We start from the raw sequence: 18,337 nt of genomic DNA, 5'->3' as shown, positions 1-18,337 counted from the left end.
GTTACAAAAGGAATAATAAAGGAGCACTGTTTGTCAATAGTATCTACCCTTCCTGCTATGAATATGTTCTTATTTACATATCTAACCAACTAGATAACAAAATTGATTTTCTGATAGCCAGTTCTGAAATTCTCGTAAACTAAATAAATACATAGGATGTCTATGACTTCAGTGTTCCAACTTGGATCTTTTCTGATTTGGGGGAGAATCCAGTTTCCTGGTTTAGATGTCTTCATGGTTTTCTCCTGTAAGAGAAACAACTCACGCAGAGTAAGGAACATGTTGCAGAGAGATGGAGGCAAAGAAACCTCCCAGTTTTTCCTTATTATTTAGCCCTTCACCCCAGTAGTGCAAGTCATCGTTATTTCACTCTTCTGTTTAATTATGCTTACTGTAGCTCATGCAATAAGAAGCAGTAACAACATCACTTGAGGTCAGATATTTTTGCTCTTACTTGTAAACTTTCTCACATTAACTGGATAGGATATTGGAAGATGTGGAAGATAATAATCTGAATTTGCTTAAATTTGACACAGGCAAGGTAAGTTCAGTGAGAAAATTATTCTGCAGTTCCTATTGAAGTGGAAAGAAAAATGTCAACAACCAAAATCAGTGTATCTCCGAATTTCCACCCCCCCCAAGTACCACTATTAAAAGTGACAGAAATTTTACTCTACTGTCACTACTTTCCTATACAATTTGCTTAAACTGTGTATTTGGCAGCATCCTGTGTGCAGTCAGTCACTCTTTCTTGGGCAGTTTCCTCTATTACGAAGTTATGTATTTGCTCCATGAAAATTATTCCACTTGAAAATGGCTTATTTTAATATTATGGTTTAATTATGATTTCAAGCCAAATAAGAACACTATTATTTTTCAAATCTTTTTACAAAAAATTGTTAATTCTCCCTTGTTTTGTACATTCAATACATTGCAATAAATTGTCAAGCAAATATTTTTGATCTAGTTTTTTTGTCGTCTTCACTGAAACAAAGTTTCTTTTTTACTCCATTCAACTTTTGCATATTATGTTAGTTTTTCACCACCATTGCCTCTGGAAACACGAAAAAAAATGAAGCTGCACATTGTAAATTCGGCTTTCTCATATCAATAAGCATTGAATATGTATTTAATGTACCACATTAAATAGTTTTGAATTCAGAACTGGAATCTATTCATAAGTGTCTTTAGCAGATGACTGCCTTAGAATTAATTTCTGTGTTCCCAGTGAGCCAAAATCTCAAATCTGGTGTCTTCGGTTATTGACCATATGCATGGAGGAGCAGAGCAGAACACTTTCAGTTTTCCCACTCAGACAAGTAGTGCTCATCAGCATTTTAGAGAACTCTTCCAGGAGTTCTTTCTGGATATAAGCCACTATAATTTACAAGTCATTAAAATCAACAAAGTGATGTTAGAGCTTGCAAGCACTGTCCTTTAGAAAAGCTAGGCATGATACAGTCTGATTAGGGTAGTCTCCCAGCTAGGAGAAAATTTCACTAAGGTATAACTGTTTCTTTTCACTGAAAATACAAGTCAGTGTATTGAAAACCACAAGTGAAGTCTTTCCCTGGTGAAATTTACATAATATTTGCCAAGGTTCTTTGTGAAATGAAGTTTTCATCCTCACTACCTGTGCCAAGCTCACAGCTGTCCCCAACAGAACCGAGTACTGGAGCATTATTAAACTTAGAGCTGCAAATCCAGCACTGCAGTTTCCTCATCCTCAGATGTGGCTGAGTCTAGCAATATATGTAAATAGCTTTTCATATGTAGATCTACTGCAAAATTTCTTCAGTCAGGGTTAATAAAAACATTGCAAGGGGGGGGACAGGACAGGGACAGACACCTTTTAAATTACTGATGCGTTCATTTTGTAGGTATGGAGAAAGTATATACATTTTTAACAGTATCTTGATTTGTTATTGGTGTTGCTCTGTGCTGCTTTTAGAGAAACCTGAATTAGAATTAAATCTAAAATAAAGAATTTATTTTATTTCAGTAAAAACGCTAGCTGTGTAACCAAGCTACAGCTTTTAGTTAGATGTTATTGTCAATTATGAAATATTCATTACTTCTTCAAAAGTTGCACTTGGCTTAAAAATATTATTTAATAAATTATGCAGTTAGGAAGAGGATGTATATTTGATACATCTTTACCAGATACATTTCTACATAGCACTGACAATATTAGTATTCACTTACTTCAGTTTAACCAAGAGTGCAAGATTTTTTATTATAGAGGTGATTGGGAGAATTCTATAGCCTTTCGCCTTTATACCAATGTAAATCAGTGTTTCATATAATCCATGCTTTTGTTATCAGTTCCCTGTGTCCCTTCTTAAAATACTTGTTGAAAAAATAACTGCTATCCAGAAAATATTGCATTTTTCAAGTTAAAGTCAATATTAATTTGTTTTAATGAAATATGGGGGGGAAAAAAGAACAATGGAAAATCAACCAACCTATTGATTTCAATATTGTCTGCCAGGGTACGATTAAGTTTATCTAACCTTATCATTTAGAAGTTAGATATTGTCTAAGATGGCCACTTAGTCTTCGTGTGTAGTCAATGAAGGAAAAATTGATACAGCCAAAGAGTCACACTTTCTATTCTCAGCTAGTTGTTAGGACTTCTCCTCTGAAGGTACCCATGTCTGTTTCTAGGATCCTAAATAACCAGCTTAAATTCAGACATCTAGCACAAACGGATGAATTCAGGTGAGCCGAGTTCCATATCCTGTATTTGCTTTATATCTGAAGGCATTTCTGCAGTTTTGGTAATGTTAGGTTTAAAGAGATAGGACAGCCACAGCAATATTTTGTTCTCCCTACACCCACCAATTGTTGTCAATACTAGTGGCTACAGGGAGAAAATAAGACAGAGTTTCAGCTTTTAAACCTGTAGCAAGAAATATTTGAATAAAGTAAATTTTCATGGAGACTGTGGAAGTTCTTAAAAAAAGTGTAAGAAGTATCATCAAATGAAGAATTTACAGCTGGAGGAACTGTGGCACCAGCAGCTGTAATCAAAGGAGCAGCTAGGCATTCAGGCCTCCTTTTAGCAAGGCCTCATTTCACACTCAGCAGTTTGAGGAATCCCAATATAAACCCAGATCATGAAAGTCTAGAAATCAACAACTGCTTCAAAACAGGTAAACAATGTTCAATAAAGAAAGACTAACAGTTTTCAAAGCTTACAGTGAAGTAGCTCAAGTTTGAAGATGAGTCTTTGCAACTTTTCTACGCAGATTATGACTGAAAGCTTTTTGCTATCCATGCACTTAAACCCCCACAAGTTTCTGCAGTTTTTGTTGAATCACAGGACAGCTCAACAAGATAAAATAAATCTTATCTTCAGAAGACATAGTAATGGGCTAACCCAAGAAAAGCTGAACTAGATTAAAAAGCTGAGAAAAACTGACATTTTTTTTTCCCAGCAAAGTTAAAATCACTGATGAGAAATATTACCTTAATGTTATGCCTACTTAATGTTTCAGACTAGGTTAATAAAGAATGGGCAACGCAATATTATCACTATAAATGTGAGATTTTCAGTTCATAGTGATGGAGTGATTCATAATTTTGGTAATATTTTGTCACTCCTAATGAAAGACTGATTTTTCTCTGCTTACATTTCAAAGCACCATGTGTATTTTCAAAAACATCTCTCTTATATTATCACTAAAACTCAAGGATTGCTTTTCTACTAAGACTGAAAATTCCCTCTCCCCTACTTTCTAAAGAAATCTTGTCACTGATTTTCTATGACCCAAATGCCTTCAGTAAAATGACTTAGTTTCAATATAGTTTCAAAGCTACCATTAGAAGTGGGTTAAAATAAGTACATACTCTTAAAGAAAACCGAAAATCTCCACTGTATCAGAAAGTGTCCCAAACCATTGTTTGCCACAAAGATGAGCTAGTCTTAAACAGATTCCTGCTCCCTCCCTTCCCCTCTGGCTTCCCCTGTTATGATTTTACAATAACAATACTATAGATTAGCATACTTGGATATAACACTATGTTAGACAAGTACAGCTTGAACATGAACAAAATGATAGGTGCGGAGCCTGACATCTCAAATAAATGTGGGTTTGAACCCTACAGCTTTATCCCTCTAGAAAAATAGTTAAGAATTTCTATAATGCCATTCCATTAAGGATATCAAGTAGGATGTGATCCTCCTGCAAGCATTTGCATAAACCTTTTGCTTTCATGAAGTAGAGATGAAAAATGGGTATTTGGTAGACCTGCAGGAAATCAGAATTTCCCTGGGATGCTCACTGTTGGCCAGGGGGATGCCACACTGCAGTTGTCCTTCAGTCTCTCACTGAAAGAATCTTTTGTCAAAGGTCAGATTCGTAACACCCTTTTTGGACATAGAGATTCATCCAAAAGAGAAATACTTGCTTTTATAGCATGTATTTTCTTAACTGGCATACAGTCAAGATAGTCAAATCATGTCACAGCTGTGAATAGCCTGCATGAATTCACATTCATAGTTGTCACTATGAATTCAGCAACTGAAAAGCAGGACAGAGAATCTATTTCCTGGTACCAGTCTGAAAGACAGTAATTTAGGAAAACATCAGCTAGAGTAACTGGAGCTTCACACAAAGCTTGAGGAGGGTGAATTATCAAACACAAATATAAAGCAATAAGGCTTGACCTCTTTCAGGAAACACTGCCTCATATGAACAGTGAGAGATTCAGAAACTGTTTGCCTAGATTGTCTGAAAAACACAGGGGACTCCAGAAAACAAGGTGTCTTTCTGAATAACAGATCTAGTTATTAATGGAAATAGTTGCATTTAGCAGGCAAATTCTTTGCAGTAAATTGATACTATTTTTTTCATCATTCTGAGCATCCATTCTCTTTGGAACTGAATCACATCAGGAACCAAACAGTGTAGGGGTTTGCCCATAATTCAATTACAGCTTTCTCTACATTTAGCCTGTAACCAGGGCCAAACTATAACAGCCACTCTGTCACCTGATCACCCCTCACCAGCCAGGGAGGGGAACAGGGGAAAAAAGGAGAGCAGACTCATGGGTGGAACTAAAACAAATTTAATGAAAACAGCACCAACAGAGATACACAGAGTTATACTCAGTCAAATGGATATCCAGCCATCACAATCCACCAGTCCTCAGAAAAAGTCAGAAGAGGAGCAGAACAAACCCCAGGAGGAACCACACAGGAGCTCTCTCTCCCTAGCAAACCTTCCCCCTTTATAATGACCATAACTTTATGGGATGGGCTATACCTGTAGCTCACTCAGGGCAGCTGCCCTGGCTGACTCAAGACTGCTAACAGCCTGCCTGGCATAGCTGGGCTGGGATTTTGTCCCAGCGAAACCAGGACAGGTATATTTGATGTTCATGATACAACATAGGCTAATATAACAAGTACGAGTCTGCACATTTGTCTGAATTCACTTGTGTTCTTGCTAGTACATACAATTTCCATATGCAATGTCAAATGCTTTATTGTCTACATGAGAAGAGGCAATAAAGAAATTTGTTTTGGAAATACTGTGTAGAACTAGACAAAGAAGAAAGTAAGGGCAAAACTTCCTATGGGAGAAAAGGGAAAATAGGGCATGCTGTAAAGGGCATGCAGTAGTTCATCTTTGTCATTAACATTTTTTATACAATTCTTTAAAAAGTGTGTTGCTGGGAAGAATAAAAGTGTCATATGCCTTCTTATCTAGTCATCTGGATTTTCCTGCAGCTTGAGATTTCATAAAATCTAGCTCTGGAGTTAAAAACGTTCTGGTGTATTGATGTGCTCATTTCAGGGAAGAGACACAAGAAGACTTGCTTCAAAACTCAGGCCAACACAGGGCCATCTCACACAGAGAAGAGTTTGCATCTTACCACACCTCAAATCAGCTCATGTGCTTTCTATGTGTGGCATGCAATGTAGAATATCAGTTAAAATAGTACACTGGGTCGGAAGAAATTCAGAAGCACATGTAAAAGCAGAATTAACCTGTGTTAAAAATAAACAAATTATTTTCTCCCTAAAATTTTAATGAGAAAAAAAAATGAACAAAAAAGATGATTCAATTTCAGCTATGAAGAAAATGAGCTTGTGAAATGTGAATCAAAATCATTCATCCACAATTTCTGTCATCTATAATAAAAAACTATTTTTTTTTTAATGGTTGCAATGATTTAGATGTACATATGAACGTTTTAGTTCTTATGTTGTTTAGGGACACAAAATCTAGCACACCAAATCTAGAACCTCAGTTTCTTGCAGGCCTGAGGAAAGGAGAGAGGAGAAAATAAAGAAAAGAAAGAAAATACTCTTTTTCACAGGTTTAGTGCTCAGTTTTTTGAAGTCAGGTCCCTTCAAGGTCCCTTCAGCAATCAAACCCCACTACAGTGGGGTTCTTAAAGTGTCTAAGTACCTGCTACCTAGCACACAAAAGAAACAGTCAATATGCTAGTGAAGTTATTGATATCATTATAGAAAAATAATTCAACTATTCAGAAGAAACTTCTAGAAAAGATTTAAGGTTGAGGTTTTACAAACTAGCAACTCAGAGGAGAGGCCAGTCATGCTCAGAGACAAACCAAGATCCGGAGGCTAACCATGGCCAAGAGAGGCAGTGCTCCTGGGAGCTGGCAAAGGTACAGGCAAAAGGTTGCTCAAAAGAACAAAATCCAGGAAATGAGGGTCCAGAAAAAAGGGATTTTAAAGGTCTTGAAACAGCCATCAAACAAGTGTTCACAAAAATGAACACATTCTACATCATTATCTACCCACTGATAGCATCATTGATGGTCTTTGATGTTGCTGTTGCAAAAGCAAATCAAAGTTAAGTCCTTTAAAACTAATAGCTGTGTGAGCTCTTGTCTCTGACTTACATGAAAATCTTCAATTTTTTTCTCTCTGTTAACATTTTTAATGTTATTTTCTTTTAATTTTGACTCAATTTATTTCACTTTATGAAATACTTTTAGCTGTAGATTAATTTCATTTGCAGGCATATTTAACAGGTGACTGAGTGCCAAAATTGATTTAAATGATTGCACTGAGTGACTTGGAATGCAGTGCTTTTATTTCTGAACTCATGAGTGTGAGTTGGAGGGTGCTGGATGGCAGAGCACTTTCGATTGTCCTGCAAAATGTGAATCCTTTGATACACTACAAAGCACTTGAAAGTTCAGGATCTGGAAGGCATACAAAATGATCTGACCGGTGCATTTCAGGATTTTTATTAGAGCAAGAGGGACAAACAGACAGCAGAGTAGAAAAAAAAAAAGGATGAAAGGGTCTTGTGGAGATCACTGACGGTTGCCAACATGAACCCTGGCTTCAATTCAGATCATTGACTAAGAAAGGTGAGAGACCACAAAAAGGACAGAGTCCATCTGTAAACCATTTTGAAGTGTATACATACTATAATATAAATGCATGCAGGTGCTTTGACCAAGATTCTAAGTGGTGACTTTTGTGATAAGGAATGACTGCCCCTTCATCCAAGTCACATCCCCTGGAATCTGCAGCACCCTCAAACCCATACTCATCTGTGCAGATGGGCTGCCCTGGATTAGCAGGTGCTGACAGTGATCAGGGTCATCTTGCCTCCATCCTGTTGCATTCCTGCACTCCCTTTGAGTGCCCTTTTATGGGGCAGAGGGTGGGGGCACCAAGTTCCAACCCCACATGTCTCATCCCACTTTCACCTTTGGATGGCTGCAGCATGCACTCTGTCCATGGCTCTCTGCAGGGTACAGGTTCTCCTTTGTTGGACATGTTCTCTGCTTGTCCCATGATGTGCTGGGATTCTGATGACCTACAATTCCCCAGGTGCTGTCTCCTGAGGGAGAGCAGGAAATGCACCCAGGAACAAGATGCATCACATTGGAACAGACAATGTCTCTCCTGGGAGACAGAGGACAGGGGGCTTACTGCAAAACTACATGGTCCTCCTCCTTTCTGCTGCACCTCAACAGCAGGGCTCAACTCCCAAAACACTCATATGTTTGACTCCTGCATCCACCACTGTGCAGACCACATGCTTGGCCACTTTGTCTTGCAGAGGGATCTTGTCCACTGAGCCTGTCTCTGGCTCTTTGAAAGGTTGAATGAGCCATCACCTCTTCCTGCAAGCTATCACATTTATTCTCTGAAGTTATTTTTAATACACATACAGACCTAGTGTCTACACAGACCTAGCATCTGACTAGAACAACACAATTGGTCTATTTGTCTCCCCAAAACATTTTAATGAACCAAATTCACCACTGTAGACTTCACAGAAGTTGTCTTCGCCATCTACAGACAGAAAGTTGGGTGGAAAGAGGAAGAGAGTCACCAACGTTTTCTGCTGCTCTTCCAGTGAAGGGAAGTTGCTTAAGATAAGCCCAGATATTGGTTTCAGTTTAAAAGACCTGCTTGATGTTTCAGAAGAAAGCCAAAAAACTAGAAAACATAAATTCATGTCATCTATTCAGGTATCCCCTAGTTTTATAGGTGTTCATGGGTTACAGAAAAAATTATGTGGCCGGCTGTAAATTAAAATGGGGAGGGAAAAAACAAAAATACAAATAAAACTCTCTTCACGACTCTTTTACAGAAAAAGAATCCTGCACAGGGTGGGATTTAATTGTCCATATGTTACCAATAAAGACTGCCTTGGATCCTTAGCAAAGAGCTTCATTCTCCTTTTCACTGTGAGCTAAGGACTGAAGAATGTTATTAGTTCTTCCCCCACCTTTCTCTCTCTCTGAATCTCATTCTCTCTGTGAATACGTTATCCACTGCTAGGACCTGTGAAAAAAAATTCTATTATGAAAGTTACATCAATTACCTCTAGCTAAATAAGCCTCTCTGCTAATGTCAGAGACTCTTCTTATTTTAAGTCAATCACAGGTCTGGAAGATGGGGGAGAGAAAGCCTGGTCGAGAGGGAGCATTTACAAACATTCACAGAAGATGTTATCAACTCCATTACGATGTCCATGCAAATCACTCAGTGGCTGAACTTGTAATTGAATTTCCTTTAAGTTCTCTGTTTGGGCTTGTTTGCCTATAATGCTGTCATCTATATTTTCCCTAGAATTTATTGCATATTCAGTGGGAAAGTATTCAATTCCATTCCAGACTGGTATCTCTAAATATTCACTGTATGCATAAAATGACACTGCTTCTCAGATGAAGAAACGAGACTGTAAGGACAAACACAAGCACAGCACATTCTAGGGCAAGAACTACAGCAAGAACTAATGTTAGCTGATGTTTCCAAATGGAAAAAAATCAAAGAACTATTTGATTAAGACTAGAAGGAGGGAGAAGGAGTAGGAAGTGAAATAAGTGGGATGAATGTTCACAAGCTTGTGACAGAAAATCAGGGCTACTGTGACAGGAGTTCAGAGATCAACATCACACCCTAACCCTTGAATAAGACACAGCTGTATTCTGGAGTTTTTCAGACCATTGTTACAAATTTATTTCTCATGCCTGGAAGTATCAATGAAAAACTGCCTAGTAGAAGCTTGGAAACTCCCTGAAGCTCCTCCTTTTCCTTCTTTCCACTGATAAAAAAGAGAAGGGCAGAGCTGCAGTAAGCTGGGAGTAGACACTCATCCACAGTATCTCACACTCTCAGAGCACTTCCATGAACATCCTTCAACTTACCTCAGTAGAAGCAGCATGGGCTTGTGCATTTGTTGAAGGAGTCCTATATTGCCACATTGTGATAGCTGTTAGAATGGGCTACAGACCAGTGCTTCAGATCTATGGAGAAAATAGCTTTGAGAAAAGGAGTCAATTGATATCCAAACCCCTTGATTGATGCCTCTTTCTGTGTTGGAGGAAAGAAGGATTTCTGCATGAAAAAAGTTTTGTGATAAGTTGTGAGCATTCTGACACTTTCTGATTTGCCCCCCTGTTCCCCATACATGTGCACACACACATACACACGCACACACTCTTCCTCTGCCCTGCTCCTGGCCACTCCAAATCCTTGTACTAAGTGGTTTCACAGTTCATGGCTTATGCTTATTTCACACACCCATGTAGCTATAAAGTTAATAAAAGTTCCTTCAGCATTTTTTGTTTCTTGTCAGGACTTTACTCGCTTTTCTTGAAAAACATTATGCATGGAATTATCTGTGGGGCTTTTTTTTTTCTTGTTTCTACTTTTAAGTCTATATAAGCTGATACTGGAGTAAATGTGTTTCATCCCCTTATCCTACATAAATTTGGAGGCAAAAGGCCTTAGCAAGTTTTCAAAGCACTTTTTTCAACATATTTTTTTCTCCTACTTGAATTCTCTTTTAATTTAATGTATTTGCCCTTTTTGTTTCCTCTTTTTCAATTTTCTTCTGCCCTTCTCATAATTTTCTTTCTAATTATTTCTAAAATACCATCAGTTGCCTTCTAAAATTAATTAATCTCCTACTGTTTCACCACTTTTCTGTTCTGCATTTACAAGATTCTTATTTCCACTTTCTCACTGTTTCTTTGTCCTGCAGGACAAGTAGCTTATTTGTTGTGGCACTTTTTCTTCAAGGCTTGGGCCTTTTTGGCTCAATGTACATTATGACTTTCTGAAGAGCAGCACATGTTGAATGTGCCTCCTGTTGTTGCTTACAAAGCATAACAACACTGCCAGGAGGCTGGAATTTACAAGACCAAAGAACTACTGTTTGACAGAAGTCAGGAGTTAGACTTTTTTTCTGAAAGGTTCAGAATCTGTATAGGTTTGTTTTAGTTTAAATGTACATACTTATCTATGAAGACTCCCTAAGAAAATTTGGTAACTTATTTTTCTGAATATCCAGTGGCTGAATTCTTCAGAAGGCTCTCTGTTACCACAAATGAAGCTTCATTCTTTCCACAACACTTCTCTACATCCATACACCCGCAAGTCTTCAGGAAGTGGCATATTTGCACTGAAACAGTCTAATTGTAAAAGCAAACCATATGTTACACAATCCACAAAAATTAGTGAAATAGTAATCAGGGGACTGTGTCTTTAGAGATGTAATATAGGTGAGATGGACAGGTGCCAATCAAACAGTGGCACTGTAAAATGCATCACCAGTGGGGTTGGTTTTTTTCCTTAAAACTGCTTTATTACTCCTTTTACATACATGTTTCTTTTCTAAGTTTAGTCCACCACCACACCCATATTTAGAGTACTTATTTTTGTATTGATGCTATAAGCTGAAACTGTTGTACAGATGGTTCTAGGTGTAGCCGAGAAGTCTAAAAATGCACAGAATCCAATCTTCCATTTTAGTGGACTTTATCTGTCTGTATACCATATGCCTGAGCATACGTAAAAGTCTTCGTACAACTAAGGTCTGAACATTTTTTAGTTTAGGCTATGCTGAAATTGCAAGACTGTACAGGGAGTTTGCTAGGTTTCAGTTCAGCTGTGTGCATTTCAAACAAGAAGTGGACATGCCACTGTCCAGTTACAGGCTGTAATTTTGGAAGTGCTGGCCACGAGGGGTCTGCAACGTGTGCTAACTTTGTCTCCTGCCAAAGAGGCCGTGGCTGAACTGTGTGCTACAAAGTGCACCATCTCTGCTGAGGAGGGTTGGTATGGAATGTCCTGTGACTGTACCATCCCACAGGGCAGTGTACACAGGTGGCTGTAAGAGTCAGTCTGAAAACAGCATTGTTTCAACCTTGCCATCAGGAATATGGATTCTGTTAGGCTAACGTCTTGACATGAGTCTGCAGTGGCCTGCCTGAGACGCAGTTGCTGATGCTGAATGCCAGGCTTGTGAGGTCATTATGCCCTGGACAGAGCAAGGATGACAACTGATCATTAGGACTGGCAGGATGCTGCCTGGACCTGGGACCATAGGGACGCCTTGGACCTGTGGTGGTAACTATTGACCTCTTTCCTCTTTTCACTTTACTTTCTTCTTCCCTTTCACCCTCTTTCCCTACCACATGCCGCTTCATGGGCAAATAAAATTTCACTGTTTGATTTTAGCAAACCCCTTTGGTGTGGTTGCCTTAATTTTGCTCTTTGAGATCACAGCAAATGAACCACCAGGAGTCCACTGAGTGGACCGTGACAGTGGCGTGGCATGCACACTCCGCAGTGCAGCATGTGCAGGTCAACATTTCCTGGCTTGGCACATCTACACATGATTCCAAATGATTTCTCTGTAATGTTTGGTCTGCTATAAATGGATACGCACTGCTTTGTAACTTGTATATAACCAGAACACCAGCTTTCTATTGCAATTGGACTGACCCTATTACTGTTACACAAAGTGCAGTCACCGTTTCTTGATATTTTGTAAAATGTTAAGTATAGCCATAATTACTGATTGCAAAATCTAATTTCATGCTTGAATTAAGCTACTGCACAACATTATTTTTTTTCATTAACACAGCAGAGTCATATTAATTATTTGGCAAATTTATACACTGACTTTTTTTTTTTTTTTTTTTTTTTACACTTTTATAAGAGTTTCTGGCAATGATGTCAGGAAGGTAACTTATAACAGTTTGTTACCAGATAAAAGCCATTTTATTTTCAGAAACATCTTTGACGTTTTTCTGCACCCTTTTACAATAAGAGTCACATTTAAAATTATTGCTTATTCTGCAGAAAGAAAATTCCAGGATGGACTTGTATGTAACTGCTATTGCCTTTCCTGAGTGGCCTGATACATGATATCTGAGGTCACATTTGTAGAGGAATCTTCTTCAGAGGTCTCTATCTAATAAATCAATACAATGCTCTTAGACTCCAAATTGCAAATCTTTGCAAACTTTACCTGTTTAAAACAACACAATCACATTTAGAGGAAGAATTGATAATTTTCTGCTTTGGACATGATAAATCAATTAAGGATAACATTTCCTTTTTTTTCTTTACTGATAAACTAATAAATGGAGAACTATTACAATGCCCAATGAGTTCTATATAGAACAGAATAACTTATTTCAGGTGCACAGAAGGTTGCTACCCTGGAGAAGAGAAGGCTCCGGGGAGAGCTTACAGCGGTCTTACCAGTACTTAAAGGGGGCCTACAGGAAAGGTGGGGAGGGACTCTTTACCAGAGAGTGCAGTGATAGGATGGGGGGTAATGGTTTCAAACTGAAAGAGGGTAGGTTAAGATTAGCTATCAGGAAGAAATTCTTTACTGTGAGGTTGATGAGGCACTGCCCTGGCAGTGCTCAAGGCCAGGCTGGATGGGGCTTTGAACAACCTGGTCTAGTGGAAGGTGTCCCTTCCCATGGCAGAGGGGTTGGAACTAGCTGATCTTTAAGGTCCCCTCCAACTCAACCATTCTATGATTTTACGTATGTGCAGATATACAAGCTTACCTGATCTATCTTGTTACAGTCTATCCAGCATATAATGTGTTTTGTATATAGAGAATATATTCAACCAATGTATTTTACAATATATGTTTCTGAATTAGTCATTTATCCAGAGAAACAAGGATGGCTCCTGGTCTGATGTTATTATAAAATGCTAACGAGATTTACTCTTAATAAGGATGGGAGCTCAGAGTTCAGCAAACAGTAGGCATCCTTGGAACAGAAAAAAAAAAAAAAAAAAAGATGTTTCTAAATGATAAGACTGATGGATTGTCAAAGAAAACACAATATTCAACTTAAAAAGTTAAGATCACTACTCTCGAAATGGGAATTTAAATTAAATATTTAGGTATGGAACCAAACTCCAGAATTACTGGAAGGTCAACAACTGGATGCCCTGGAAAGTTAGCAGAGTTAGATGCTGAGATAAGAATGCAAATTTTGCTGGATTGTTTATCAGTCAGATTGTAGAAAAATCTGTCTTCATGACCTAACATTTTTAGCAGATGTGCTTTACGAGTCTAGCTGAGCTATGGAAGGCCCAAATTATAGGTGAATGTGCAAGAGTCCATGCATGCTAAAGACCGTAAGAATTCATCATGGAAAAATTACAGGGAAGTGGGGGGTTCTAGTTTTAATCAGAAATGTACTTTAGCCTGCAGTGCAACTCAATGAAATGAAAAAATCATTTACTGATAAAAAGGTCAACCCATCCAAACCACCCGTGCTCATGCAGGAGAGTGCTCTAGTTCTGTAATATTGGGAGACATTGACTCTATCTTCAAGGTTGCTATTCAAATTTACAGAGTTAGTGGAAAATTTAATTGTATCTTAGAACAACAGCCTGTATGGGAAAGAACTGAAGGATTAAAAAGAGATTTGTTCAGGTTAATCCACAACAAGAACAAAAGCATGTTCTTGAACAAAATGCAGCAGTTTGTATAAACATAAGAGGAGTTATCGCAAATCAGAGCCAAGATTTCAGACAGGGTCTATTACTGAAAGGAAATTCTTAACAATTCAATAAAGTAGAAAAATTCTGTAGCAATAAAATGTGGAAACATGCAATAGTTTAACTGCTTGATGACGTGAATTTTCATAGCACACATTACAGTAATACAGGTATTTAAAATCTGAACTGGGTAATATCAGTGTCAGACAATCTTTTAAAAGAGATATTCCAAAATCTTTTCAGCAACATTTGACCCAAATATCCATTCCTAAGCTTGTATCATTACTTAAAATAATTAACATTAGATCATTTTTTCTTGGAAATTTCAGTTCACCATTTTTAATTGACAGCATAGATTTTGAAAGACACATGTTTTTTCAGGTATTATGTGTGCATGTGTATCAGTTATTAGAATAATCAGCAGCAAGCTGAAAATACACAGTTTGGGGTCTCCCATAACATTGTAGGAAGAGGATTGTTATTGCTCACTAACAATAAATATGGCAATAAATGAGGAGTACAGCATCACTTGTTGTATTTTCATATGTATTTAATAAGTATTTGTAACCTAAAACTGACAGATAAATATTTATCAGTAATTTAAGAAACAGAAAAGACCATTGTATTCTATTCAGTTTGATATCCTGTGTAATAGAGGTCACAGATCTTCACTCTGAGAAAAATACATATTGGAGCTGTGAGTGGTAGAGAACATGGACTTACTATGTTGTGACAGAAGACTTCAGGAGGACAGAAATGTCAAAGAATAATATATTAGCATGTGATGTGTATTATAGACACACAGATTTTTCAAACTTAGTAATGCACTGTTGAGCTGCCACGGACATAGCTAGTGGTAATTAATATAAATCTTATTAGCCAGAAGAAGCCTTGTGATAGTTTTGTTCCTGAGAAAAAAGAACTACTAATACCCACAGGCCTGACCTATAGTGAAGGTGAAGGATATAAAGACACAACTGCAATCTTAGGTCATGGGATGAATTCATGTCAATCCAGAACTGACATGAAGAAAGGATGTAACCGAACAGGCTGACCAACCTGCATCTGCATTAAGGACCTGATTGGGATGATGGAATAAAACATGCCTACTTTATCCTGTCAGGCTTTATGAGGCAGAAGCAGCCTGCAGGAGTAGAACTGTAATATAGTTCATAAACCTGCTGGCCATAATCACAGTTAGTTACAAATGGATTAAGGACCAAACCAGTGGTCTGAAGGGAATGTCTCACTTGAAGAAGATTACTGACAGATTATCATTCAAATGTGTTCTGAGAAAGCCCGAATGATCAGTGGTATCATTAATTTGATAGCTATAGCACAAATATATCTGGCAAGGTGTAAAGCAACAAATCTGCTTCAGCTAATAAGGGAATTGTTGGAAGGTTATTTGGGTATTACAAAAATATTTTTTCTCACAATGTATTTCCATTTGTGTGTATTTCTATGAAATTATAGTAATTACGGTCAGATATTTTGATACAAAATTGAAATTAGATGTCCTATATGTAGCTTGCGAAATCAGATTCTGAGTATTAGCTTTCACCAACTGCCAGGCAGAATCAGTGCATTCTGACAAATGGAGCAAACAAATACTGCACTCAGAAGTCTCTAAAACTAACTATGGAGAAACCACAGGGTTTGTGGCATCAATGAACCGGTACATTTGTATGGCTTTTTTATTTTTTTTTTTTTTTTTTTTTTTTATTTACCTCCTCTCCCCCCACACCATTTTGAGTGAGTCAAGCAAATGAATACTCCTTGCAGGAGATACCAAGTTCATGACTGTCACAAAACACTGGAAGTCAGCATAATAATTAACCCATTTTTGTGGAAATGAACTCATTAATGCTAATATTTTGCTGACTTCCAAATGATTCACAAACTCCTTAACAAAATTCAAAACAGAAGAAGGAGGGGAAGTTCATGAATTTTGGAAATACTGAGTGAAGAAACAAATGTGTCTCTTCCTTATTCATACTCCAAATTCAGTGATCTACCCTGTGTTCTGATAATCCAATCCCAGAATACACTCTGGGGAACAGTAGCTTGTACAGAAGATCTCATAGCTGAATTGCAGAAATGTCCACTAGGTGGAAAAGTAAGTCTTGATTATTTCTAATTTTTAGTGCTTTCCTAAATAACCCACTTCTTAACTTTCAAATGAATAGGCTATCCAACCTGAAGAAAATAGGACTTTTATGTAAGAACTCTCAAGAACAATTTTGCAAGATACTGATTCTCTCATAACACTTCAGATATACGCATGAATCTGTCCTTTCATGCAAAGGATGTTTTTACCAAGGTGTCTACATTTAGCCTGTACCTGGGGCTAAACTGTAACAGTCACTCTGTCACCCAACAAACACTCACCAGCCAGGGAGGGGACTCAGGAAAAGGAGAGCAGACCCATGAGTTGAAATGAAAACAGAGATAATGAAACAACAATAACTCCAACGAAGGTGTACGGAGTTATCCTTGGCCAAATACATCAGTCACAGTCAACAGGAGAGCAGTCCTCAGGGAGAAGCCGGAGGAACTACAGCAGACACCAGCCAGGACACCAGAAGAGGTTCCTTTCCTCAGTAAACCTTCCACCTTTATAATGCCCATGACATGATGGGATGGGCTACACCTGTAGCTCACTCAGGGCAGCTTCCCTGGCTGACTCAAAATGGCTAACGGCCTGCCTGGTATGGCTAGGCTCTGATTTCATCCCAGCCAAACCAGGACACAAGGTCATTCCCTGGTAAGGTTTGTTGATATCACAAGTAATTTCTACACCCAATCCACATATTTCAAATTCACACTTTTTTCCCTTAAAATAAACCCACAAAAATCAGGGAACAGCTAACATCTGCAACTACAGAAATAGATGAAGTTTTGTTATCTCAGAGGAATACTGAGAGTTTTATCACTATGACCTCAAAAAGTTTAGCAAACTACTGCTACATGCATATTGGAAGAGCTGGAGTTCACAAGGTGTGTGGAGTTCAGATAAACATCTCAACTCTTACTCAGAAATATTAGGCTAGAAATCTTGTTCTTGTGTGCTTGATTAAGTAAGTGCAGAAGTGCATCACATGAAGTTACAACTATTTTATGAAGATTGGAATAATTTTTTTTAGGAATTATAGACATAAATTTGCATTGAGTTTATTTTTAAAGTGCTATATTTTAGATTAGGTTAAGATGATACAGGGCCCAATTAACACTTAATAATTTATAATTATTTTATCTACTTTAATTCATACTTAAAGCTTTAATTACCTTAATTAAAATTTTAGGAAATCATTCTTCTTGATGAAAAAATTACTTCAGTCAGAATTGCATTAACATTCATTGTTATATTACCATGGTCAACACGACTGTATTTCTTTTCTACTGAGATACATATCTAGCAAGAAACAAACTAATTTAACAAAAATATACATCTTATTTCCTAACCTATAACCAATATTTCAAATGATAATTTTCTCAGTGTGACAGCTGTACAATAGTACCATTCTTTACACAAGCTACTCAATAATTTTTCCTGTTTTTTTCTTTTTTTTTTTTTAATTACATTGAAACACCTTGAGTGGATCAAAAAGTCTTTGACTTCATGTCTGAAGTAGGATATGTAAGAGCATGATTACCTGCTAGCTTAATACCTAGCATTTCCTCACAGTCCTTTATCTTTTTGCTATGGTAAAACATCACAACTTATTTTCCTTTTCAGTTCATCTTAGAAATTCCAAAATTTTCAAGTTGCTGATGGTTTGAATGAAGATCAAACAGTGCGGTTTGGGGAAGTAAATGGCAGTGATATAATTATGTATAATTTCATGTACTATATCTATGATTTCTGCAGGCTAGTTTTTAATGATTGCTACAATACTGAGCTGTTGTGTTGCTGAAAAGTCATCCCAGAAAACTTTTTGACCCTGCAGCACAGCTCAGAGATAACTGAGCTAATTTTAAGCAAGTAGTACTATAAATTGGATAAAGCAGCACATCCAGGTATCCATAAAGGTGTTATTTTCAGTACCAAAACCAAGTTCATTT

The sequence above is a fragment of the Leptosomus discolor genome, chromosome 8, assembly GCF_034619465.1.
Source record: "Leptosomus discolor isolate bLepDis1 chromosome 8, bLepDis1.hap2, whole genome shotgun sequence".
NCBI lineage: Eukaryota > Metazoa > Chordata > Aves > Leptosomiformes > Leptosomidae > Leptosomus > Leptosomus discolor.
Note: the sequence above shows the minus strand (reverse complement) of the source record.